At 42.5% G+C, this 25,474-nt stretch overlaps 1 protein-coding gene across 9 annotated transcripts in view; it reads right to left on the bottom strand.

Annotated features, from left to right (window-relative positions):
- The window catches only part of RAI2 (retinoic acid induced 2), a 397,723-nt gene that overhangs the window by 59,953 nt on the left and 312,296 nt on the right, over positions 1 to 25,474 (bottom strand). For 2 of the 9 annotated variants that reach the window (XM_059911413.1, XM_059911405.1), the window contains exon 1: positions 32 to 332. The exons of 6 other annotated variants lie outside the window; for them this stretch is intronic. The gene's annotated coding sequence lies outside the window, so the exon portion shown is untranslated. Of the gene's footprint in view, positions 1 to 31; positions 333 to 623; positions 808 to 25,474 lie in introns of those variants that run through there. One more of the 9 variants, XM_059911411.1, reaches the window with a different exon arrangement.

Below are 25,474 nucleotides of genomic sequence, written 5' to 3' on the forward strand. Positions count from 1 at the left end.
GAAGGCTCGCGGGGCGCCGACGCACACTCACCCAGCTCCGGGAGGATGCGGGGCTGGCCAAGCGTCACAAAGACGAGCCCAGTGAGATCTGGCAAAACCCAACTTTCCACCCGGCTCGCCAGGGCCGCCAGATACGTCAACAGAATCCATCTTTCGAAGGGCCTGGAAGGCGCCGCGTTTTCCGGGCCGGGGCAGAGCGGCAGAGCCTAAGGCGGCCCGGTGCGATGCCCGGGCGCGGAGTCCGCCGCGCGTCGCCCTCTGCGCCCGGTGCCAGCGCCGGTGTCGGCCCGAAACCCACTTCGGGGCCCCCGCCCCGCCGCCCGGCGCCGCCTCCCCGGCCGGCCCCGGCCCCGCCGGCCAGTGCGCGGCGCCGGGAGCAGGAGCGGGGCCCGGGGACGCCGCGCGGGTGGCGGCCTCGGCTCGCGTCCCCGCCCCCGCCCGGCCCTCCCCGCTGGCCCCGGCCTCCGGGCGCCGTCCTGCCTCCGGGAGCAGGCCCCTCCCCGGGCGCCGGGCCCCGCCAGGCGCGCCCAGCCCGGCGCGCCCCCTGCGTCCCGGTGGCAGGTCCGTGCGGGGAGGGCACGGGGGGGGTACCCCGGCCCGCACGGGGGCGTCGCGGCCGCTACCTTGCAATCGCGGCCGCCGCCTCCAGGAAGCCAAGGGGTGGTCGCGGGTGCGGGAACTCTCCGGTCTGGCCTCGCCGCCGGCCGCCTGAAGGGGGTGCGCAGCGGTGGGAGCTGCCGTCGCCGCTGTCACCGAGCTGCTGTCGCCGCCGCTGCTGCCGGTCGTGCGTGAGCGTGTGTGCGCCTGTGTCCAGACGAGTGTGTCTGCGTGCGGCGCCCGGCCTTTACTATATACACCGAGGGGTGGGAGGAGGCGGGGAAGGGGAGGGCTTGGGGGAGGTGGCGGAGGAGGGGGAGCAGGAGGGGGGCGAAAGGGTACCCGAGGAGGCGGCGGCGGAGGAGGGACAGGTGATCTCGCCCACGGGGAGGGCGTGGCTGTCGGAGGCACGGGGTGGCGGGAGGAAGGGGTGCCGGGGCGCGGGGGGCGGGGCCGACGCCGGGGAGAGCCGGCGGAGCGGGGACCCTGCTGCCTCCCGGCGGGCTGGGGACCATTTCAGACCCCAGGATGCAGAGGAGAGAGAACATAGCCCAGGAGGGAGGAAGTGGCTGGTGGATGGAGGCGGCAGAGGTGGTGAGGGCCCAGCGACCACCTCCTGAAATGCCAATTGTGATACAGGTCGGAGATCCTTCTCACAAGGTGTGAGATGATTAAAGACAAAATTAGCCTACAGACATAATCTCATTTCCGCATACTTGCCTGAAAGGTGATTCATCTGTTAATCTAACATTTATTAAGCACCTAGTGTTTGCCAGACACTGGGCTAAGAACTGGCGTTACACAGATGATGACTATGTGGTCGCTAACCAGTAAATAAATCATAGGTGTCAGCAGTAGTATTGATCATTTTAAAACAAAGTAAAAAAACCTAAATCCTAGAAATGTTTTAAGAGGGCAAAGGAAGCAACTCCACTGGTTTAATTAATCCCGAAAGGTGAAAAGATTTTTTTTTTCTGGTAATCAAAACAGGATGCAGATATTTGAGAGAGAAGGGCAGAGAAGAAATTACTTGAATCAGAGCTGAGAGCAGTCTGAATCTAGCTGTCCTTTGCGTGTTCAAACCTCCTTGAGTTTCAACACTCACATGAGTAGTGGCTATGAGTTCCCTCTTGTAGAATTTGGGGTGGTCACAGGGTACAGTACATAGAGAGCAGTCTGGCAAGTTCATGATTAGTATGGGAACCTGAACTTGTGTTTGAAAGGTTCTACTCTAACCTTGTCGCGTTGCAAGCATAATGTGGTAGAAACCAGGGCCATGTTATACCTTTCGTGGGCCCTTTGCCTTGTGGACTCTTTCCTCCATAGAAAAAAAAGTAAAAATTACATTTTACGACTGCATTGGTGTGAAGACGAATGAATTAATATTATATATTAAAACAACTTCTTCGACCTAAAAGATCACATTTTCTTCTGATCTTAAAAGAAATGAAAACATTTCCCTGAGGCCCTGAAAAGTATTTTGGGCCTCAGGCACCGTGCCTACTGGTCCTAAGGGAGAAGTCAGCCCTGATGGTACCATTCCTTGATACTGAATTTCCTCTTTTGAAAAAAAAGAGTTGAACTAAGGAGTACCCAGTCGACTTAAGGGCAGAAAGACACACAATGCAAGTTTAAGAATTGATAGAAGTGAATATCAACAAAAAGTACCAGTTCCTACTTGTTTCAGTCAGGCTCTGGGAGTTTTAAATCAGCTCCAAGTCATTAATGATACCTGTGGAAATATTTGTCTGCGAATTCGTCTTCAACCATTTCAGAAACCAAAGACTTCCTCTATAGATCTCAGAACTGAGTCTTTGGGTCAGGTATGTGAGGTCTCGGTTGCCAGGACCTAGCCTGAATACAACTAAAGACACAGCTGGCCAATTATAATCGGGCAAGTTCATGGATGAAAGATCCATAAAGGTTTTGTGTGTGTTGAGGGGGTATGTGTGTATAAGGTAGGGACTGATATCCTGGAAGGCAATTACTAGCCTATTTCTTTTGTTGGCCTCATCACAGCCCTGGGTTAATGTTTGATCCTCACTGGCAGTTGTGATTCATATTTGCTGCCCTTTGAGGTGCTTGTGTTTTCAGGAAGGACTATATTGATTCAGATTAATGCATAATAAACAGGCATCATGGCCCCCATTTCCAGAGAAATGTGCAGTGGCACCCCTCTGTATTTTCACTGTGGCTGCCCTTGCAGAGAGAAGGGGAAAAGAGGAGTCCATAAGGGAGGGTCTGGATTGGGGGGAGGAGATGTTTGGGGACAGAAATAGGACATTAATATGGAAGAACTGCATTCATACAGAAACTGGAGGGAGGAAAGGACATGCCCAAACAGCAGGAAAGAACCAAAAAAATCTTTCAGGGTTGATCAGGGTGATTTTTGAGATCTATAATTCAAATATTTGGTGATTTTAAATAGGGACTCAGGAACGTTCCCATTTCAGATCTGATTCTTGATCTATATCCTGCTTCTCTAATACAGCATCTATTAATAATCTAGTTTTCACATACTTGCCAGACGAGTGATTCATTCACGTGTCCAATAAACATCTATGAAGCGTCTGCTGTATGCCAGTCACTGAGCTAAGGACTGCGGTGACAGAGATGGTCAACATATGTTGCTGACCTCAAGGAGCTCATAGGCCAGTAAATAAACTATTAATAATACAAGGTGACACTATATGTACATGAGGAGTTATAAAACAGGCTAGGTGAACCCCGAAGGAGTGGGCCCGTCACTGTGGGGGAAGGCATAGGGAGCGGCATGGAGCAGGGCAGTCAGGAAAGATGGCATAGAGATGGTGATAAGAGCAGAGCAGTGAGAGATGAATGGGAGTTTTTCAAAGTAAGAAAAAGTCATTACAAGTGAACAGCAGGCACCAAAGCTCGGATGCAAAGCACGTTCTGGAGGCTGCAAATACTCTGTGAGGCTGGAGCAGGGGCTGTGGAGAACAGCAGCAAAGCGGGGTGGAGGAAGCTAGGGGTCAGTTGAGGTCCCTGGTCTGTCCTGTAAAGGAGCTTTTTCTTGTAGTCAATGGGGAGCCATTGAAGGACTTTAAGCAAGGGAGTGACCAGGAAAGATTTGGGTTGAGGAATGCTCACTCTGGTGTTGGGTGTGAAGGGCTGAATGGAGGGGGGTGAGATTGGCAGCAGGGAGACCAGGTGAGAGAGACTGTGGCCATGATCGGAGTTTGAGTCAAGGCAGTGCCAGCAGAGATGAAGGATCAGAACTTGAGTCAAGTGATACTCGGGATACAGAATCAACAGGACTTAGTGCTGGAGGAAACAGGAGGAGTTGGAGTAACTCACGCCTGACTTTCTGAATTGGGTGACACAGTGGGTGAGGGTGTGATCACTGAGATAGAGGTCCTTAGGAAGAGAAGCAGATTTGGGGCTGGAGATGATGAATGCTGTAGGGTCCCCCAGAAGCGGATCCTGAATGTGAAAGTGAAGGAAACACTGGTAGGGGAGTAGAGAAGGGAGAGAGAGGGGCGGCAGCCAATAGGGGGGATGTTATCAAGGCCAATTTCTACCATGGGCAGCTGGAGCTTAATCCCACAGGCAAACTCTTGGACATGATGAAAAACACTCACTTCAGAATTGTTCCATCAAGAGGTGAGGAAGCTGGTTAAGGGCCCAGGGGGTGCTGAGTTTCTGGCACTTTTGACCTGCCACCCAGCATAGGCAGCGAGTCCTTCTCAGGTACAGGGAGAAGATACTGGCAGCTGGACGTCTGTGGAGCACGTTAAAATGGTAGCATCCCAGGGAGGGGGGTGAAGCACCGTCAGTGTGCGCTCCAGGGAGCTCTGGTTAGGACATCTTGAGTTGGAAGTACTTGTTGGGTAGCCACATAGAGAAGTCCAATAGGCATTTGCAAGAGCAGGTCTGGAGTTCAAAATCTAAACTGCAGACCTAGATTTGGGAGTTACTGGGCTCTGGGTGTTGGTCGAAGCAGTGGGTGTTGATGAGCTCCGCAGAAGACACACGTGACTTGAGTTGATGGCTGAGCCCATCACCCTGGGCCGTGTCAACATGATTTGATCTGATCTGCATGAACACTGTTGAGGATTTCTGTAGGAGTTCCTGGAAGCCATGAAGTTGTTGATGTCAGTTAATGCTCATGGGTATGAATGTGACTGGGGGAAAGGGTCCACTGCTTAAAAGAAATTCTTAAGGGGTCTATATTTTACTGAAGTTGAATAATGTATTTAAAATTGAAACGCTTTAAAAAATTTTCTTCTGGTCAAGAATATTTACTGGATGATTAAGTGATTGAATGAGGCAGGCATTTGAAAACATAGTCACAATGCAAAAGGGACAAATACTGGTAAAAAATGCAAGGGGTAATTAAATCACAAAGGATTGAAATCCAACCCAGGCTCCGGGAAAGAGGATGGAGAGCATTGAGAGAGACAGTCCAGCTGCAATGACATTTTAACCTAAGGAATATACAGAGCCACAGGGTAAGGGAAAGGTTTTGACTATTTTGATAGAACAGAGACTTCTAATGTGGTCGGCATGGGGGCTTCAGTATTCTTCATTCAGAGATGTCATATGTAATTTCTTAGGCCCTGATTTTATCCAAAGACCATAGTAGAGTCCATGTGAAATCTCTGATAATTTTAGCAAAGAGTGAATCAAAGGGTTTGTGAGTGGTCCTTCAGTTAGGCAATCGACAAGCATATCTCAAACAGCTAGTACTTTACAGTAATAAGCTACATGCTACAACACACAGAGTAATGAGGTACCGTCCCTGCCAGGCATTGGAGTCTCTCATAGTCCAGTTGTACCTCCGTCTAGTCTCAATCAGAAGGACATTTGATTTCAGAGGATTTGGGTAAATTGTTAAGAGTAAGAAGGAGGCTTATTATAAAGGGCATTGCTTGTGGCTGCTCCATTCTGCATTCTCCATTCCTCTTTCCTGATAGAAACCTAATGCTGTTCAGGTATCCATCCCTCTCCTATGAAATCATGTACCTTAAATTTGATCCTAACTTTAGGGTGGGGTCTGTTTGATCTGAGGCTAATTGCATCCCTCCTGCTATAACTTGGACCAAACAGATGAGAGGAGAGATTTGCTGGAGGCTTTATGGGTAAGTTCTTACCGTTCCAGGAGAGAATACCACCCTCTCCCAATGGACGTGAAGACAATGTAACCATAGTTGCAACTGGTAGCAAGAACACGATGCAGGTGACCATACAGTTGATCATCTAAACAGGGACACTACTGAGGATGAAAGGGGTTGCTGTTACTGATTATGTCAGGGCAAAAGGCATAAACTGGGTTTTCCCAACAAACCAGGATGGACGGTCACTATGATGCTAGGAGGGAGCTGATGCTCAAGGCAGCACAACAGAAACAGAGAAAGAACCTGGAACTGTGAGGATGTGATTGAACCACTAGAACAACCAACCACCTCTGGAGCCGCCTGAACTTGCACTTCCTATTACGTAAATCATTACACTGCTGCAAAGCTTCTTCGAGTCAGGTCTCTACTGCTTGCAACTGAAAGCGTCATAAGACGTACATGCAGGATTACAGGATTGTTTTTGTTTTGTTTTGTTTTGCTTGAGTCCCAGATAAGGGGTAAGGGCTGTTCTGAAATCAAGAGATCTAACAAAAATAAGTGGAGGGAGGAAGTAGGTCAGTAATTGATATTTTAATTTGATTGAAGACAAGTGCAGAAAATGATCTGAACTAGAACATGGTTGAAGTACATGCTTCTGCTGAATTTGGAAGCCCACTGTGCACGTGGTGGCTTTCACACTAGCAGCACCTTGGAGGCACTCTCCTGCCTCTGACAGAGCGCTGAGAGTCCTGCGCCCAGGGTCAGCAGAATTTGTTTCTATCTCCTGTCCTCTCACTGCTCTGAGTGGCTTTGAGCCAGCAAGGTTCTCTCTTTGGACTTGGATCCCTTGTACCAGCAGTAGCTGCCATCACCCTTATGTCTTGTCTTTCTGACTTGACTGTCAATATCAAGGGAGGACCCATGGCTTACATCTCCCACAGAACCTACTTTAGTTCTCTTTATGTAGGAGGACTTCGATAAGTAATTGTTAAAGACATGGAAGCAACCTAAATGTCCATCGACAGAGGACTTGATAAAGAAGATGTGGTACATATATACAATGGAATATTACTCAGCCACAAAAAAGAATGAAATAATGCCATCTGCAGCAACATGGATGGACCTAGAGATTATCATACTAAGTGAAGTAAGTCAGAAAGAGAAGGACAAATACCATATGATATCACTTATATGCGGAATCTAAAAAGATGATACAAAGGAACTTATTTACAAAACAGAAATAGACTCACGGACATAGAAAACAAATTTACGGTTACCAAAGGGGAAAGGTGGGGAGGGATAAATTAGGAGTTTGGGATTAACAGGTACACGCTACACGCTAAGTATAAAATAAATAAACAACAAGGACCTACTGTATAGCACAGGGGACTATATTCAATATCTTGTAACAACCTATAACGGAAAAGAAACTGGAAAAGAATATATATATATAGTTATATTGTATGTATATAATATAGTTATATGTATAACTGAATCACTTTGCTGTACACCTGAAACATTGTAAATCAAGTATACTTCAATAAAAATAAATATATTAAAAATAAATCTAAAAAAAAGTAACGGTTAAATCCATGATTATCTCCCCTCACTCAGTAAGTGCTTTGGTCTTATTACTAAGGAGCGTCAATATTTCCCATCTTGTACAAGTCTTACAACTGTCAAACGCACTTTCTTTTTCCATGTGGAGGGAGGATGTGGACTGAGTGAGTTTGGGGGTTGAAGCCAGGTGATCGTCACCTGAGGCTTTCAGGGTTTGTCCAAATCAATGGAGAGCCCTGTACAAGCCAAGTGAGAAGCCAGGTTGCATGTGACAGAGTAGCATGCATATTCGTCACCAAGAAAGGACCAGAAACAAAAATTATAGCTGGGAGAGAGAGTTGGAGTCAGGGCATGAAACAATAAGGCAGTGGATTTTGGTTAAGTGGAAAACAGACCCAGATTTGGTTTTGGAGAGGCAACTTAATTTGCTGGATGGGATAACAATGCCAACTATGACAGGAGTGTGGTTGAAATACTGGCACACAAAGGACCAAGGATGGCTAGCTCAGAGATGGTCCCACACCGCCCAGCCTTTCGACGGGGAAAATGATGCTCAGAGAACTACACACATACACACACACACCTTTACACCTGCCAACTCCTCTTCTCTTTCCAGGTGTCAGACTCACCTTTTCCTTTCTTAAAAATCCATTCACAAATGAGCCAGACTGATCTCCCAATAAGAAAGGAAAAATCGACAAAGTTGCCCTGGAGTAATTGAGCATTGACAATTAGAATATTAGCCAAAACAATCCTAAAAAATAACTGCTGAGACACTCCAAGGCAGGAGTGTTCATGTTAAAGGGGACAACACACAGTGGCCCCTTAATATCCCCAGTCACTGAAAACCACAGTCCCCTGTGCCTGGTGCTGTGGTCAGGACAAGATTCTATCTCTGCAGTTGTCTCTTGGAAGAAGAGCAACTGAGGGCTTTCTCAGCCATCAAACCATCGGCCGTTGGGAGTGATTAGCTAGCTATCCCATAGATACACCCTATCTGACCTAGCTAGCACGCAGCTTATAAACAAACGAGAACACAGCCATCAATTTCACAAATGGTTTATGCCACAAAATGCACTGCACACTCCTGGAGCTCCAGTGTGTGGATGGACTGTCAGGTTTGTCCGATTCAAGAGTGGCAAGTCTCTCCAACAGAATTGACAAGGTTTCTGTTGCGATAATTTCAAGGGTAAAAGGAGTTGCAAGGTCATTCATTTTGAACAGGACATCAATGTATAATACAGAAGGGACTTCAATCATTTCATTTTTCTTCAGTTGGGAAATTTCTCAAAGCACAGAATTTTATGAACAGAACAATTTTATAGAAGGAGGCAAAGAGAGCAAGAGTGAAAATCTCTCTGGCTAGGAGGGCTAGCAGTTTTCATCACTGTCCTTTGCATTTGTGGCCTCTCTGCCGGGTCAACAACCAAGGGCTCTCACGAGGTTACTCTCCATCAGCCCCTGCCTACCTTGGCCCCTCCAGGTGAATCTCTGATACTCTTCACTCCTAGGATTATCCCTGCCTAATTTCTGAGCCGGAGCACCAGTGTGAGGATCTGAGATGAAGCTGGCTTCTCCCAGCGCCCCTGAGGCATCGCTCAGCCACATTCACCAGGTCACAGCATTCACAAGGTCATCCTCTCCACGACCCTCCCCCACATTGGCCCCAGCCCTAGGATTAGGCTTCTGGGTCTGTTTCTCTGCATGGCTCTCATGACTTGCATTGGAAATGTAGCCCCACCACCAAACCCCACTCACCAGCATCCCCATCAGTCTCTGAGGTCCACATTGCTGTCTGTATAGGATAGAGCTGGTTTCTCCTTCACTGACATCCTGCCTTAAAGAGACTGCCCCCAAACTTGACAAGAGCATTTGCATAAATTGCAGACTACCACCATCCTGGATTATCTCTTTCACTCCTATTAGATGGGTCCTCGTTAGAGATTTATAGTGGTTGTTTTTGTTTTTTTGAAGAACGAACATTTTATTTGCAAATAGAGGTGACCTTTTAAAAAATACATTATTGCTTTAGAAAATATTCATGTTTAATGTAGAAATACTGTACAATACATATAATTTATTCTTTTAAAAATGATTTTTCACTGTAACATTCGTTAACAATTAAATATAAGTGTAAAAGGCTATTCTATCTTCAGTATAAACATTCAATCACACCCACTCTCAAATATCTGTATATTCCCTTCAATTTTTTCTCCTTATAGCACTTACTCAAGTGAAATAATATTGTATATAATTTTAGTCCTGCTTTTGTCTCTTAATATCTTCAACTAGTAAGTATTTCCCATAGCATTCTAATAATATTACATAATCAAAATAAACATTTTCAATGGTTCAATGAATAATTTTATTAAGTGGATTCATCACCATATACTTAGCTTTTGCCCTACTTTGGAAGTGTAGGTTATTTCCAAATTCTGCTGTTGTAAAGAACCCTACAATTAGTATCTTTGTGTATATCAATGTTTCCTATTAATAATTATTTCTCAGAATAAATACACAGCTGTAATATTTCTGGGGCAGACACAGAAACACTTACATGTTGCCAAACTGATTTTAAAAAGGATGTTCCACTTACAACTCCAAATATGAGCTCTGAGAGTACTTGCCTTATGAGTACTTACTAGTCTACATCAAAATATTTGTCTCATTTTGTTTTAAATTATATTTCACTGATTACTAGGGAGATGGGCCATTTTTATTTGTGTGACTTCTACTTGTATACCTAAGGGAATTGTGAGTTTATTACTTTCACTCACTTATTAATTAAATCATACTGTTTGCATTTTATTTATGTGTGTGTCTTTTATTTAATACAAAATAAATGTATGTCATAATAGTGACAAACAAATCCCAGAAGTGATAGTTCATATGATAGTTCTATTTTTAATTTTTTGAGGAAACTCCATACTGTTTTCCATAATGGCTGCACCAATTTACATTCCCACCAACAGTACATGAGGGTTCCCTTTTCTCCACACCCTTGCCTATATTTGTTATCTGCTGTATTTTTTATAATAGCTGTCTTAACAGATGTGAGGCAATATCTCGTGGTTTTGATTTGCATTTCTCTGACGATTAGTGATGTTGAGCATCTTTTCATATATGTGTTGGCTATCTGTATTTCTTCCTTGGGAAAATGTCTATTCACATCCTTTGCCCATTTTTAAATCAGGTTGTGATTTTCTTTTTTTTTTTTTTGCTATTGAGTTGTGTGAGATCCTTATATATTTTGGATATTAACCTCTCATATTATATACCTCAGATATAAGGTTTGCAAATATTTTCTCCCATTCCACGGGTTGCCTTTTCATTATGTTGATTGTTTCCTTTGCTGTCTAGAAGCTTTTTAGTTTGATGTACTCCTGCTTGTTTATTTTTGCTTTTATTGCTTTTGCTTTTGATGTCATATAAAAAAAATCACTGCCAAGACCACTGTCAAGGAGCTTTTTCCCTGTGTTTCAGTTAATATCATACACAACAATGAAAAGCTAAAAGCTTTTCCTCTAAGATTAGGAATAACAGAACGGTGTCCACTCTCACTATTTCTATTCAACATAGTACTGCAAGTCCTAGCTAGAACAATTAGACAAGAAAAAGAAATAAAAGGCATCCAAATCCAAAAGGAAGAAATTAAATTGTCTCTGTTCGCACATAACATGATCTTATATACAGGAAACCCTAAAGACTACACCAAAAAACTGTTAGAATTAATAAATTCAGTAAAGTTGCAAGATAAAAAAATCAATGTATAAAAATCAGTTGTGTTTCTAGAATCAGTTTGTTCTAACAACAAACTATCTGAAAAAGAAATTAAGAAAACAATCCCAGTTACAATAGAGGCAAAAAGAAGAAAATACTTAGGAATAAATTTTTTTTTTTTTTTTTTTTCCGTGCCACGAGGCTTGTGGGATCTTAGTTCCCCGACCAAGGACCAAACCTGGGCCCTCATCAGTGAAAATGTGGAGTCTTAACCATTGGATCGCCTGGGAATTCCCAGGAATAAATTTAACCAAGGAGGTGAACAATCTATATATGGGAAACTATAAGACAATGATGAAAAGAAACTAAAGAAGACACAAATAAATGGAAAGATATCCCATGTTCTTGGATTGGAAGAATTAATATTGTTAAAATGTCCATACTAACTAAAGTGATCTACAGATTCAATGCAATCCCTATAAAAATTCCAATGGCATTTTCCACAGAAATGGAATAAACAATTCTGAAATTTGTATGGAACCACAAAAGACCCCAAATAGCCAAAGCAATCTTGAGAAAGAACAAAGCTGAGAGTTTGTATCATGAATGAGTGTTAAATTTTGTCAAATGTATTTTCTGCATCAATTAATATTGATTATTTGTTTTTTCTTCTTTATTCTATTGATATGATAGATTTCATTGATTTATTTTTTAAAAGGCTTTTTTTTTAAACATCTTTATTGGAGTATAATTGCTTTACAATGGTGTGTTAGTTTCTGCTTTATAACAAAGTGAATCACTTATACATATACATATGTCCCCATATCTCTTCCCTCTTGCGTCTCCCTCCCTCCCACCCTCCCTATCCCACCCCTCTAGGTGGTCACAAAGCACTGAGCTGATCTCCCTGTGCTATGCAGCTGCTTCCCACTAGCTATCTATTTTATATTTGGTAGTGTATATATGTCCATGCCACTCTCTCACTTTGTCCCAGCTTACCCTTCCCCCACCCCCGTATCCTCAAGTCCATTCTCTAGTAGGTCTGTGAAAAGACTTACTTTTTTTAAGAGCAGTTTTAGGTTCACAACAAAATTGAGAGGAAGGTACAGAGATTTCCCATATACCTCCTTCCCTCACACATGCATAGCCTCTGCCATTATCAATATCACCCACAAGAGGGGTACATTTGTTACAACTGGAGAACCTACACTGACATATCATAATCACCCAAAGCCTATGATTTACCTTAGATTTCACTCTTGATGTTGTGCATTCTATGAATTTTGACAAATGTATAATGACATGTATCCATCGTTATAAATACACAGAGTATTCTCACTGCCCTAAAAATCCTCTGTGCTCCACATATTCATCTCTCCTCTGACCCCCAACTCTTGGTAACCACTGATTTTTTTAACGTCTCCATAGTTTCTGCCTTTTCCAAAATGTCATATAGTTGGAATCATACAATATTTAGCCTTTTCAGATTGGCTTCTTTCACGTAATAATAGGCATTTAAGCTTCCTCCATGTCTTTTCATGGCCTATAGGTCACTTCTTTTTAGTGCTGACTAATATTCCATTGTTTGGATGTACCACAGTTTATTTATCTGTTCAACTACTGAAGGGCATCTTGGTTGCTTCAGAGTTTTGGCAATTATGAATAAAGCTGCTATAAACATCCAAGTGCAGGTTTTTGTGTAGACATAAGTTTTTAGCTCTTTTGGGTAAATACCAAGGAGTGGGGTTGCTGGATCCTATGGTAAGAGTATGTTTAATTTTGTAAGAAACCACCAAATTATCTTCCAAAGTAGCTGTACCATGTTGCATTCCCACCAGCAGTGTATGAGAATTCCTGTTGCTCCACACCCTCACCAGCATTTGGTGTTGTTAGTGTTCCAGATTTTGGCCATTCTAATAGGTGTGTAGTGGTATCTCATTGTTGTTCTAATTTGCATTTCCCTTATGACATACGATGTGGAGCATCTTTTCATATGCTTGTTTGCCGTCTATATATCTTCTTTGGTGAAGTGTCTGTTAAGGTCTTTGGTCAATTTTTTAATTGGGTTGTTTTCTTATGGTAGAATTTTAAGGGTTCTTTGTATATTTTGGATAACTGTCCTTTATCAGATGTGACTTTTGTAGATCTTTTCTCCCAGGCTGTGGCTTACCTTCTAATTCTCTTGACATTGTCTTTTGCAAAGCAGAGCTTTTAACTTATAATGAAGGTTACCAATTATTTCTTTCATGAATCGTGCCTTTGGTGTTGTATCTAAAAAGCCATTGCCATTTCCAAGGGCATCTAGGTTTTCTCCTGTGTCATCTTCTGGGAGTTTCATAGTTTTGCATTTTACATTTAGGTATAGGATCCATTTTGAGTTAATTTTTGTGAAAGGTGTAAGGTCTGTGTGATTTTTTTTTTTTTTGCATGTGATGTTCAGTTGTTCCAGCACCATTTGTTTTTTTGTTTTTGTTTTTGTTTTAGAATTTAAAAATGATTTTATTACAGAATAATCACCATTAGGGAGTATAATCTTTCAAGCCTAGTGGATTGCTGATTGGCATTAGAGTTCTGGATTGTCCATTGGCATTGGAGTAAGTTTCATTCTTTGACCTTTTTTAATCATTCATTTATTCATTTAACAAATATTTGTTGAGCACCTATTATGTGCCAGGCACTGTTTAGGCTCTGGAAACATAGCAGCAGCACCATTTGTTGAAGAGACTATCTTTTCTCCATTGCATTGTATTTGCTTCTTTGTCAAAGATCAGCATTTTGCCACTTCAAGTAAAGTGTGGAAATCTTACTTCCATTAGGTCCCTTTTACTCTCATTGCTTTCAAATATCTTTGTCTTGAGTATCAGATGGTGTTATGGTTTTTGTTTCAATTGTAAAATATAACTTATAAAATTCATGAGAAGGACAGTCTATTGTATTCATCCATATTCATCCATATTCTGCTCTTTCTGTTGTTCAAGGAAGTAAGTAATAAAGATAAGAGCAGAAATAAGTGAAATAAAGACTAGAAAAACTATAAAAAGATCAATAAAACAGAGGTTTTTTTGTGAAGATAAAATTGAAAAACCTTTAGCTAGACTAAGAAAAAAAAGAGAAGACTCAAACAAAATTATAAATGAAAGAGGAGACATTACAACTGATACCACAGAAATACAAAGGATCATAAGAGATTACTATGAAAATTATGTGCCAGTGAATTGGACAACCTAGAAAAAATGGATACATTTCTGGAAACATACAACCTACCAAGACTGAATCATGAATAGAAAGTCTGAACAGACCAATAATGATTAAGGTGTTTGAATCAGTAATAAAAAAACTTCTGAACAAAGAAAATCCCAGGACCAGATGGCTTCACTGGTGAATTCTATCAACCATTTAAAGAAGAATTAATGTCAATCCTTCTCAAACTCTTTCAAAAAGTTGAGGAGGAGGAAGGAACACTCCCAAACTCATTTTATTATGCCAGCATTACTCTGATACCAAAGCCAGACAAGTACACTACAAGAAAAGAAAATCACAGGCCAATATTCTTGATGAACACAGTGCAAAAGTTTTCAACAAAATACTAGCAACCGAATTCAACAGCATGTTAAAAGGAACATTCACCATGATCAAGTGGAGTTTATCCCTTGGATGCAAGAGAGTTGAACACACACAAATCAATAAGTGTGATAAACATCACATTAACAGAATGAAGGATAAAAACCACATCATCTCAACATATATAGAAAAAGCATCTGAAAAAATTCAACATCCTTTCATGATAAAAACTCTCAACACATTAGGTATAGAAGGAATGTATCTCAACATGACAAAGGCCATATATGACAAGCCCATAGCTAACATCATACTCAAGGGTGAAAAGGTAAATGCAATTCCTGTAAGATCAGGAATAAGAAGAGGATGCCCACTCTCACCACTTCTATTCAAGAAAGCACTGGAAATCTTAGCCAGAGAAATTAGGCAAGAAGAAGAAATAAAAGGCATCTACATTGGAAAAAAAGAAGTATAATTGTCTCTGTTTGCAGATGTCATGATCCTATATATAGAAAATCCCAGACTCCACCAAAAAACTGTTAGAAGTAATAATAAACATTAAGTAAAGTTTCAGGATACAAAATTAACTTTCTTCCTTCTTGATGCTTCAAGATTCCTTCTTTTATAAGCTCCTTTCTGCTTGAAGAACATCCTTTTGCCAATATTTAAGAGTAGGTCTGGTAGTAACAAATTCTCTTAATGTTTTTCATCTTCGAATGTCTTGATTCCCCTTCTCACCTAAAGGATGTTCTGGGTTGGCAGTTCCTTCCTTTCAGAACTTGAAACACATTGTACCTCTTCCTTCTGTCCTCCATGGTTTCAGATGAGAAATCCACTGTCATTCGAATTGGTGTTCCCTGATGATAGGTAATCATCATTTCTCTCTGGCTGCTTTCAAGATTTTATCTTTGCCTTTAGGTTTCAGAGGTTTAACTATGGTGTGTGAATATGAATTTCTTTGAATTTATCTTGTTTGGGGTTTGCTCAGATTCTTGTATCTTTATGTTTTCTTTTGCCAAATTTGGGGTGTTTTACATCATTACTTCTTCTAATATTCTTTCAGCCCCACTCTCTCCTCTTCTTCTGGGACTCCAATGACATGAATGTTGGATCTTTTCTTATTGTTCCACGGGTCCCCAAGAGTCTCTTCATTTTTTTCTAATCTATTTTCTGTCTTTTTCAGATTGGGTAAATTTTATTAATTTTTCCTCAAGTTCATAGATTCTAGCTGCTGGCATATTTACTCTACTATTGAGTCCATCAAGCAAGTTTTAAAAATTTTGGTATATTTTTCAGTTAGAAGATTTCCATTTAATTCTTTTCCATAACATAGCTCTTTGCTGAGATTTTCTATTTTTTCAATTGTTTCAAGAGAATTTGTTATTGCTTGTTGAAGTTTTGTTATTGTTATCGTTATGGCTACTTTAAACTCCTTGTCAGATAATTCCAACATCATATTTTGATTTTCCTGGCTCTTGATATGATGGGTGATTTTCTTTTTTTTCTGGCTGCACCGCACAGCATGTGGGATCTTAGTTCCCTGACCAGGGATTGACCTGTGCCCCCTGCAGTGGAAGCCAGAGTCCTAACCACTAGACCACCAGGGAATTCCCTGATGAGTGATTTTCAATAGTATCCTGGGGCTTCCCTGGTGGCGCAGTGGTTAAGAATCCACCGGGCAATGCAGGGGACACGGGTTCGAGCCCTGGTCCGGGAAGATCCCACATGCTGCGGAGAAACTAAGCCCGTGCGCCACAGTTACTGAGCCTGCGCTCTAGAACCCGTGAGCCACAACTGCTGAAGCCTGTGCACCTAGAGCCCGTGCTCCGCAACAAGAGAAGCCACCGCAATGAGAAGCCCGCGCACCGCAATGAAGAGTAGCCCCCACTCGCCTCAACTAGAGAAAGCCTGCGCACAGCAACAGAGACCCAACGCAGCCAAAAATAAATATATAAATAAAATTTATTTAAAAAAATAGTATCCTGGACGTTTTTACTATTATGTTGTAAGACTCTAGCTCCTATTTAAATTCTAGCTCCTATTTAAATCTTTTATTTTAGCAGGTAGTCGCCTGTTTAGGTTTAGCGTGCAGGTCCTGACCTACTTTTGTGGATTGTGGTTTGAATGACAGCTTACTTTTCACAGCCTCTGCAGTACTTTTTTGGTGTGCTTGGTTTATCTGGTGCTGCTGGGGCTCCCACTGGTCCCTGATGGTGTTGCCTGAGAGGGCCAAAGGGGTTGCTCCAGGCAGGGTCATCTGATGTCTCTACGTGGAGGAAGGGAGTCAGGGGGCCCATAGGGATGAAGAGTGTTTCCTGGGCCAGGCAGCTTGTTGTGTGTGGCAGAATCTCTCTTGCCAGTGCCAACCTGTGTCACTAGGTGTCTCTCAGCAAGAGAGACGAGTCTCAGGTCTGGCAAAAGAGAGGAGCACTTCCTTTAGCTGCTTGTTTCTAGTGGGGCTCCTGATCCACCCCCCTTGTCAGTGCTGTCAGGTTCACCTGGTGTTGTCAGAGGGCCTACTATTTCATCTGATGGAGGAATGAGCCTACCTGGGCTACCCTGTGTTACTAGGTTGGGAGTCTGGAAATGCTAGGCCTGGGTGGCCTTCTTCTGTTGAGGGGAGGTACAGATGTAAGATATCCTGCCGCTGTGTTGTTCTCCTGGGATCCCTAAACAGTTCCTCTTTCCACATTTCAGAGTGCTCCTTTGGTTGCCTTTTAAGTTCCTTCCGGGGTTTATAGTTGTACTTAGCAGGGGGAATCAGGGAGAAATGGGTCCGAGCCATCTTGCCCAGACCAAAATTTCTTTTAATTGTTTATTTTAAGACCAAAGAATAATGGGAAGAAGATGATCATTGTGATTATTATATGATTGATACCAGAAATAATTTTGGCATAGAAATAAAGGGCATTTAAAAAAATGATCTGGTCCAGGTGTCAAATATACTAGCTTTGCCACTGAGAGTGAGCAAAGTAAAAGGAGAGATTAGAAAGATTGTGAAGAAGGGCCTTGAAGCCAAGGGTAGAAAGAGTGTTAAGAAGCTGAGAGAGGTTATTATTATATTTGTTTTATTACGGGATTAGAAACCAGAGGAGCTGAAGCATTAGGTTGCTTGCCCAAAATTGCTCTGGCATTTGGCTGCAGGATGGTTGCAGAATTCAGGATTATGACATTCCAAGACCATGGTAACAGCACACTGTTTCCCAGGGTGCCGCTTTCAAACTCCAAACACAACCTTTGCTAGAAGATATACTGCAACAGTCAAGTACCTTTTACCTATCTGGCAAATGAACAAAAAGTTTCAATAGCAACATATGTTTACTAAATTTGACAAGTGTTAAATGTCTTTTATTAACTGTCTTTTAATCATCCTGCTTGGAGGGGGCTTAATTAATGTTCATGAATTCATTTCAAGATAATAATTACCAATGGAGTGCTTACTCCTAGAAGGAGAGTATTAAATTATAATTGGCATTTGGATAAGTTTGTGAAACTGTATCTTATCCTTCTTTAAGCTTCTGACTTCTAGAATTTATCCTTGACAACTTCTAAAATGTCACATTTCTGAGTTTCATTTGCCCATGGTCACTTGCATATAAACTAAACCTTTGTTCCCAATGGTATATACAGGATTTCAGATAAAAGCTGACCATGTCCTCTTTCTCCTTCTCTAAATTCCACTTGGAAAACCAGAAGGGAGAGGCTCTGGGAGCTCCGCGGGGCCTCTTCCCGGGTCGCAATGGAGCGACAGAGACCTCTGGGCTCACCTGCAAGCTGGTGGTAGGAGGAGTCTCCAGGCTAACCACCTGAGGTTGCCTGGGGTCCCAGCCTCCTGCCACTTCCCCTAGCCAAGTACTGGGGCCCAGCAGGCTAGACTGACAACTCCTGCGAACCAAGGCAAGCACCGTCGGGGAGGAACTGAGGGCCCAGGGAGGAGCAACCTCCAGCCTGAAGTAAAACCTGCAGGGGGAGTCACCCAGGTACGGATGCATCCTCCCTTACTCTGATGAGGATGGCGGACACCTGCACCAACTGAAAATGAGCTACAGCACAGGCTCCAAAACAAGCTCTGGAAACACCTTGAGACCTAGAGCCACCTGCACCTCTGCTGCCCGCTACAGCTCCAGAGCCAGAGCAAGCTCAAGCCACAGCTCTCACTTAAGTTCAAAGACAAGATCAAGTGAATATGCCAGCTCCAATTCCACAACCAGGGCATGCTTATGCCCTAGCTCTCATTTAATCTCAAAAGGGAGAAAAAGCATCTACACAGGCTCCAATTCCTGATCCAGAGAAGGTTCCAGCAACAGCTCTCCTCCCATCTTCAGAGCCTGAATCATCACAGAAACCTGTCCTAGTGCTTCCTCTACAACTTCAGCCAGTTTCCTCAACAGCCTCAGTTCAGAGCTGAAGCCACCTCGGCGAGGGCACTGCCCCTGGCTCTGGAGCCCATCATGCTTTGGCACCAGCTGTGGCCCCGGAGTGTATCCAGCTCCAGTTCTGGATTAGAGACCACAGCAGACCCAGTTCTTCTAGTTACTCAGGTGCTAGAGCCAGTTCCTCCCTTAAGATCCCTGGAGCTGCTGCCAGCTCAGCCACAAGCACAAGCACATGCAGAGCCTTCAGGGCCGAATTAGGAGCTGCCCCAGTGCCTACAGCAGCGCTGGAGCCTTCCTTCCCCTCCCCTCTAATTCCATTTTCTTTAATATTTGGGGGTTTTATTACAGATACTAAATTGTTTATTCTATGATATAAAGTTCACTTAAAATTTAAAAAAAAAAAAAAAAAAAAAAAAAAGCTGACCATGTCCTAATTAAATGTGTTTCATTAGATCTTTCATTAGAGTCTTTCTCTCTATATAATGGTATCTATATTTCTGCCTTTTTCAGGGTCAATTTTTAGAAATCTAATGAAAGACTCACACACATTTTTATATATATAAAATTTAGATTTTTTTTCCCAGAGAGAAATTGTTTTTAAAAGAAACTCAAGACAAGAGACCTTCTTCCCCCCAAAATCCTCCAGGAAAACTACCTCCAAATGAAATCAAACTGCAGATAGCATCCTGGATGAAATTTAGATCTTCACTACCCAATATAACAGGTTTATGTATTTTGATAAGTGTAATTGGGCAGTTATTATTTGTTATATTGAGCCACAGGAACTCACTGGAAATAGATTAAGGTATCTTTGGAAAATCTCTTAACTTTTAAAACGTTAGGATGCCATCTCACCGACCCCAAAATTTCTTCTGGCACATTAAATGGCTTCCCAGCATCCCAAAAAAGTGAACCGAGCTTCCAAAAGTGTCCACATGCAGTTAGCTCACACCTATATATGAGGTGTAACTGATTTTGGGGGTCTTAACTTCCTCCTGCATGTCTTGTAGTATTTGTGGTAAAAGTTACAATGCTTTGGTAATTTGAGACCTTACCTCACAGCTGAGCTATTAAATCATGACTCTATGAGGAGGTGAGATGGCGAGGATCTGGGTAAGAATGATCAAGTTTATAAATTACAGGTGCAAAAATTCATCCAGTAGTATAAATTATTACTCAACCTGGAGGAATCTAAGGGTCAGAGCCACGAAATATCACTCGTATGATGTACAAGTGATGCACCAAGAGGAGTGATACACTCATTCATAGGGCGAGTTCTAACACCTATAATTTTGCAAGTCAGGGCAGCAGGAAGCAAGTCTGCCCTTGCAAACCTGCTTGGATGAAGCAGTAATATTATTAATTCTCTTCTTCATTTGTTCTTCAATATCATATCATCAACTGATGCTTCACAATATTCTCCTGCACCAAATACTGCCCTCATGTGAAGTGAACAGGTAGAAAGTCACTGTTATTTTCTCTGCAGTGTGGCTGGCTCTGCAGTGCCAAAGCAAAGTGAAGAAATGATTATTCGATGTTAAATAATCATTTACTTATTTGATAGTAAAAAGAACCCAAATTATTATTGTGAACCAAATGTCTCCTGGGGTATATGAATGAGGTCAAGTTAATCCAAACTTCCTGGCTCTTAACTCCACCTGCTAATTCAGAGTCACCAGTGCTGAGGTCTGAATATTTTTGTCCCCCTCGAAATGCATATGTTGAATCCTAACCCCCAAGCTGATGGCATTAGGAGCTGGAGCCTTTGGAAGGTGATAGGCCATGAGGGCGGAGCTTTCATCACTAGGACTAGGGCTTTATAAAAGAGACCCCAGAGAGCTCCCTGACCTCTTCCACCATGTGAGGACACAGCCAGAAGTCAGCAGTCTGCAACCTAGAAGCGGACCTCCACTAGAACCTGACCATGTTGGCACCCCGATATTGGACTTCTCAGCCTCCGGAACTGTGAGAAATCAATTTCTACTGTTCGTAAGCCACCCTAGTGCATGATATGTTGTTACAGCAGCCCAAACAGACTGCTTTCTGGAAAAGCCCCCTCCCAACCAAGTATGCTTGGATGTCCCTGGGGAGACTTCACAGGGAGCTCATGAACCAGTATGGCAGCTACAAGCCCCACATATCCACTATGATCAAATTTTGCTCCTCTCCTGCCACGGCTTCCCTGTGTCAGTTTCACTCGCTCAAAAGATACAGCCACTATGGAGAACAGTATGGAGGTTCCTTAAAAAACTAAAAATAGAACTACCATATGACCCAGCAATCCCACTACTGGGCATATACCCTGAGAAAACCATAATTCAAAAAGAGTCATGTACCAAAATGTTCATTGCAGCTCTATTTACAATAGCCAGGACATGGAAGCAACCTAAGTGTCCATCATCGGATGAATGGATAAAGAAGATGTGGCACATATATACAATGGGATATTACTCAGCCATAAAAAGAAATGAAATGGAGGTATTTGTAATGAGGTGGATGGAGTTAGAGTCTGTCATACAGAGTGAAGTAAGTCAGAAAGAGAAAAAGAAATACAGTATGCTAAGACATATATATGGAATCTAAGGAAAAAAAAAAAAAAAGGTCATGAAGAACCTAGTGGCAAGACGGGAATAAAGAAGACACAGACCTACTAGAGAATGGACTTGAGGATATGGGGAGGGGGAGGGGTGAGATGTGACAGGGTGAGGGAGTGTCATGGACATGTATACACTACCAAATGTAAAATAGATAGCTAGTGGGAAGCAGCTGCATAGCGCAGGGAGATCAGCCCAGTGCTTTGTGACCACCTGGAGGGGTGGGATGGGGAGGGTGGGAGGGAGGGAGATGCAAGAGGGAGGGGATATGGGAACATATGTATATGTATAACTGATTCACTTTGTTATAAAGCAGAAACTAACACACCATTGTAAAGCAATTATACTCCAATAAAGATGTTTTAAAAAAATAAATAAATAAATAAAATTAAAAAAAAAAAAAAAGTGGAGCGAGGATCTCTTCCCAGTGTTGCTGCTGCTGCTGGTGAGAATTCCAACTTCCCCACCGAGTGTGCTCTCTTGCCACGCTCTCTACATGGTCCATGTGTGGTATTCTTTGTCACCTGAGCCCCAAAACAAAGATGCTTGTGTTCAGTCTCATCAGATGCCTCATAAAATGGCTCCTTCCGTGTTGGATCTCAATAATACCTTTCTCCATGAAGGCTCGAAACCGTTCTACCAAACCAGGCAAGAACAAAAATCTTGCCTTCTAATCTGTTGTACTCATTTCTCATTTCTCCACCCTTCTCTACCTGCACACTTCATACATCTAATTCTTCTTTCTTCCTTCAGATACAGAAGTCAAGGACTCATGGACATCAATTCAGAGAAATACTGCCCACCCTACCATACCCACTGTGCCCCGAGTGGTGATTCTCTGTGAGATAGTGCCTTCTTCATTGGCCTCAGTCCTCCACTTGGCTTTGGCGGTTTAGACATGGCCTTAGAGTCTCTAGAGCAGTGGTCTCCAAAATGGGGTGATCACACCCCAGGAATGAGTGAGATAATACACTGGGGTATAGGGAACAAATGTCAGCATGAATAGATAGATAGACTCAATTTTACCACTATTTAATATATAGAATGTCACCAGTGCCCTCTCTTGGTCTGTATGAAAGGGTCATACGTTTCATGTTTTACAAGGTGTCCTGAGGAAGGAGTGAATGTTCCACACTGGGAATAGTTGACAATGGAGCCCTCATGTGATCGTGCCTTTCAGCATATTGCAAAGTATTACAGTTTACATGTTCCTGGTCAGGTGGCATTACAAATTATGTTATCCAGTTTTAATTAATAACTCTTTCAAAACTGGCAAGTAACTTTTAAAAAATCCCTGCAAAGAAACCATAGATCAAGATACTACCATTAACTCAAGCTCACAAAAGTATAGGAAAATTGGCAGCACTGCCAATTCTCCCACCCTAGTAATAGCTCAGCATATTACATAAAATAAGGACTTCTAATCAGATTACTTTATTTTTTATTTATTTATTTTTTAGGCCTCAACTCACGGCTTGAGGGATCTTAGTTCCCTGACCAGGAATCGAACCCGGGCCTCCTGCAGAGGTAGCACAGAGTCCTAACCACAGGACTGCCAGGGAATTCCTTCAGATTACTTTAAAGTAGAAACTGTCAAGGAGATCATTTAAAAATATGTTATTAACAACTATCTTCATTTGGAGTCCCCCCAAAACAGACTCTAAGACCAGGATTTAGATGCAGGTATCTTACTTGGGAGGTGATTCCAGGAAGTACAGTGAGGAAGTGGGGAAGTGACATACAAAGGCAGCAAAGCCACTAAAGGGTATGTTGATGACTGGATTACTACTTTGGGCGACCAGGACTCCGTCCTGCTGGGGACCCTCTGAGAGACTTTGTGGAACAAAATTGCCCCTCTGATGTTTAAGGAAGTTGGGCTATTTTTCCATTGACTCTCATCCCTCATTGGTTAAGCGTCATTCCTGGGGTGTGTTAGGTCCTTGGCACTTCCAGCCTCTCCTGTGCATACCGACCATGCTTTAATAGTCAAAGAATGCTTTCATGAAGAGAGACACAGGAAGCTGTTGCTTATACAGGAAACTTCTGCAGGTGACCGATAGGGCCAAGGGGATCTTGGTTGGACACTGACAGTGCCTGTAACCACAACGAACCTTTCTGTGACTGTGTATAATTTCTTGACGTTTTAGAAAATTACAGTAGGAAGCTAACACAATTACCTTTTCCCCATTCTTTCAAAGTATATTTTTGTGTATGTGACTTATTATGTACATAGTACATTAGAGCAGGAGTACACAAATATAATTTAGAAACAAATATGTCTGTATTGGCGGTTCATGCACAAAATATTTTTATTGATACAGGTGCCCTGGATCAAAACAGTTGTAGAACTCACTCCTCTAAGCGGGGTTGGAATCTCAGAATGGTTTATGAGCACTAACCGCACATCCTGTTGGAAATACCTCAGGCCATAGTAGAGTCTCAGAACAAAAATCATAAACCCCTTTTTTTTGCCCCAAAGTGTCTTACAAAGGACTCTCTCCCTCTGTTCTCACAAAGCTCCTGCAACTTGGTTGTTAAGTTCTCTTTGGGCATCATGGAATTTAAGAACAGGTTGTCTCGTAGATGAAAATATCAGAATGCAGGATTCATGGTGGGCAAGAAGGGAAGAAAATTATAGAAGAAGATGGTATTGAAAGGGTGGGGCCCTCACTTTACCTCCTGAGACAGGATGAGCTACCTCTCATGATGTTTGGCCACGAGGCCCTCCATGTTGAGAAGGGTCACTTCCCCAGGGAGTAGGGTGGGGGTGGGCAAGAGCCACAAGGTCCTAGTGGTTGATCAGATTGACCTTTCTGATATACTATTTACACACCTTTTGTCTTAAGTAGCCAGAACTGGGCCAACAAACTTTCCTAAATCAAGAGTTTTCTGGGACCTGCTTTCGTCATTGGTAGTTGACACACCAACGGTCTATGTCAAGGGTTGAGATGAGGAAGTGTTAGGAGGAATAAGGTTGGGAAAGTGGAAGACGTGTTTAGGAGGAGTCTGAAGTGAAGAGACTGTATAAAGGAAGACTGGGAGAAAAGAATGTAAAGGTCTGTCTGAAGATTTTGGAATTCATCCTGCAGGCAACTGGGAGTAAATGAATGTGTTTGAGTGGTGACAGGACATGATGGAAACCTTATTTGAGGACTATTTAATCTGGTTGCAGGATATTCCATGGTGTGGAGCAGGGGAGAGGAAGAGATAAACACAGAAAGTACATGAAAGAGCTTGTGAATTTATTTAAGTTGTTTAAAAGTCTATTTTATATAGTGTTCTTTCCAAACAGAGGTGAGGAAAGAAGTGCTTCTCGGGGAATTAAAGTTTGGTGAGAAGCCTGGGCCAGCATTCCTCTCAGAAAAGAAGACAGAGGCAAACAAATGGAATTTGAGCTTTGGTCTTCCATTATTCAAGTTTTCCTAAAAAGTGACAGCATGGAAACCTTCAAGTCTGCTCTGAACCTGCGCCAATTTGATGGGAGAATCTGCAGATTTTCAAGCAGTAAGTTGATCCGTGGTAGCCTTCAACCCAGGAGTGAGGAATTTTCTGTTTATAGTCTTGACTTAAAAAAGATCCAAATTTGCCCCACCCTGGGAGTGCATCACAAAGGGGGAATTTTCAGTGTTTAAAAATGGTTTGTACTTATTGTGATAATCATTTCGTGATGTATGTAAGTCAAATCATCATTGTGCTATACACCTTAAACTTATAAATGCTATATGTCATTTATGTCAATAAAACTGAAAAAATGGTTTATAATAAGATGACGTTGAAATTTTCTTTTTTTTCCTCTGTGAAGATAAATGCAATGTGTGTGACACCGATACTACATTAAGCAAGAGAATTGTGCTCTGAGGAGATGCACACACACACACACACACACACACACACACACACACACACACACCACTGAGCACTGGACAGGTCTCTGCTCTGAGAGAGATGCTCGGGCATATTTCTGCATGAAGCAAAATCAATATGGGTGAAC

The sequence above is a fragment of the Balaenoptera ricei genome, chromosome X (assembly GCF_028023285.1).
Source record: "Balaenoptera ricei isolate mBalRic1 chromosome X, mBalRic1.hap2, whole genome shotgun sequence".
In the NCBI taxonomy this organism is placed as follows: domain Eukaryota; kingdom Metazoa; phylum Chordata; class Mammalia; order Artiodactyla; family Balaenopteridae; genus Balaenoptera; species Balaenoptera ricei.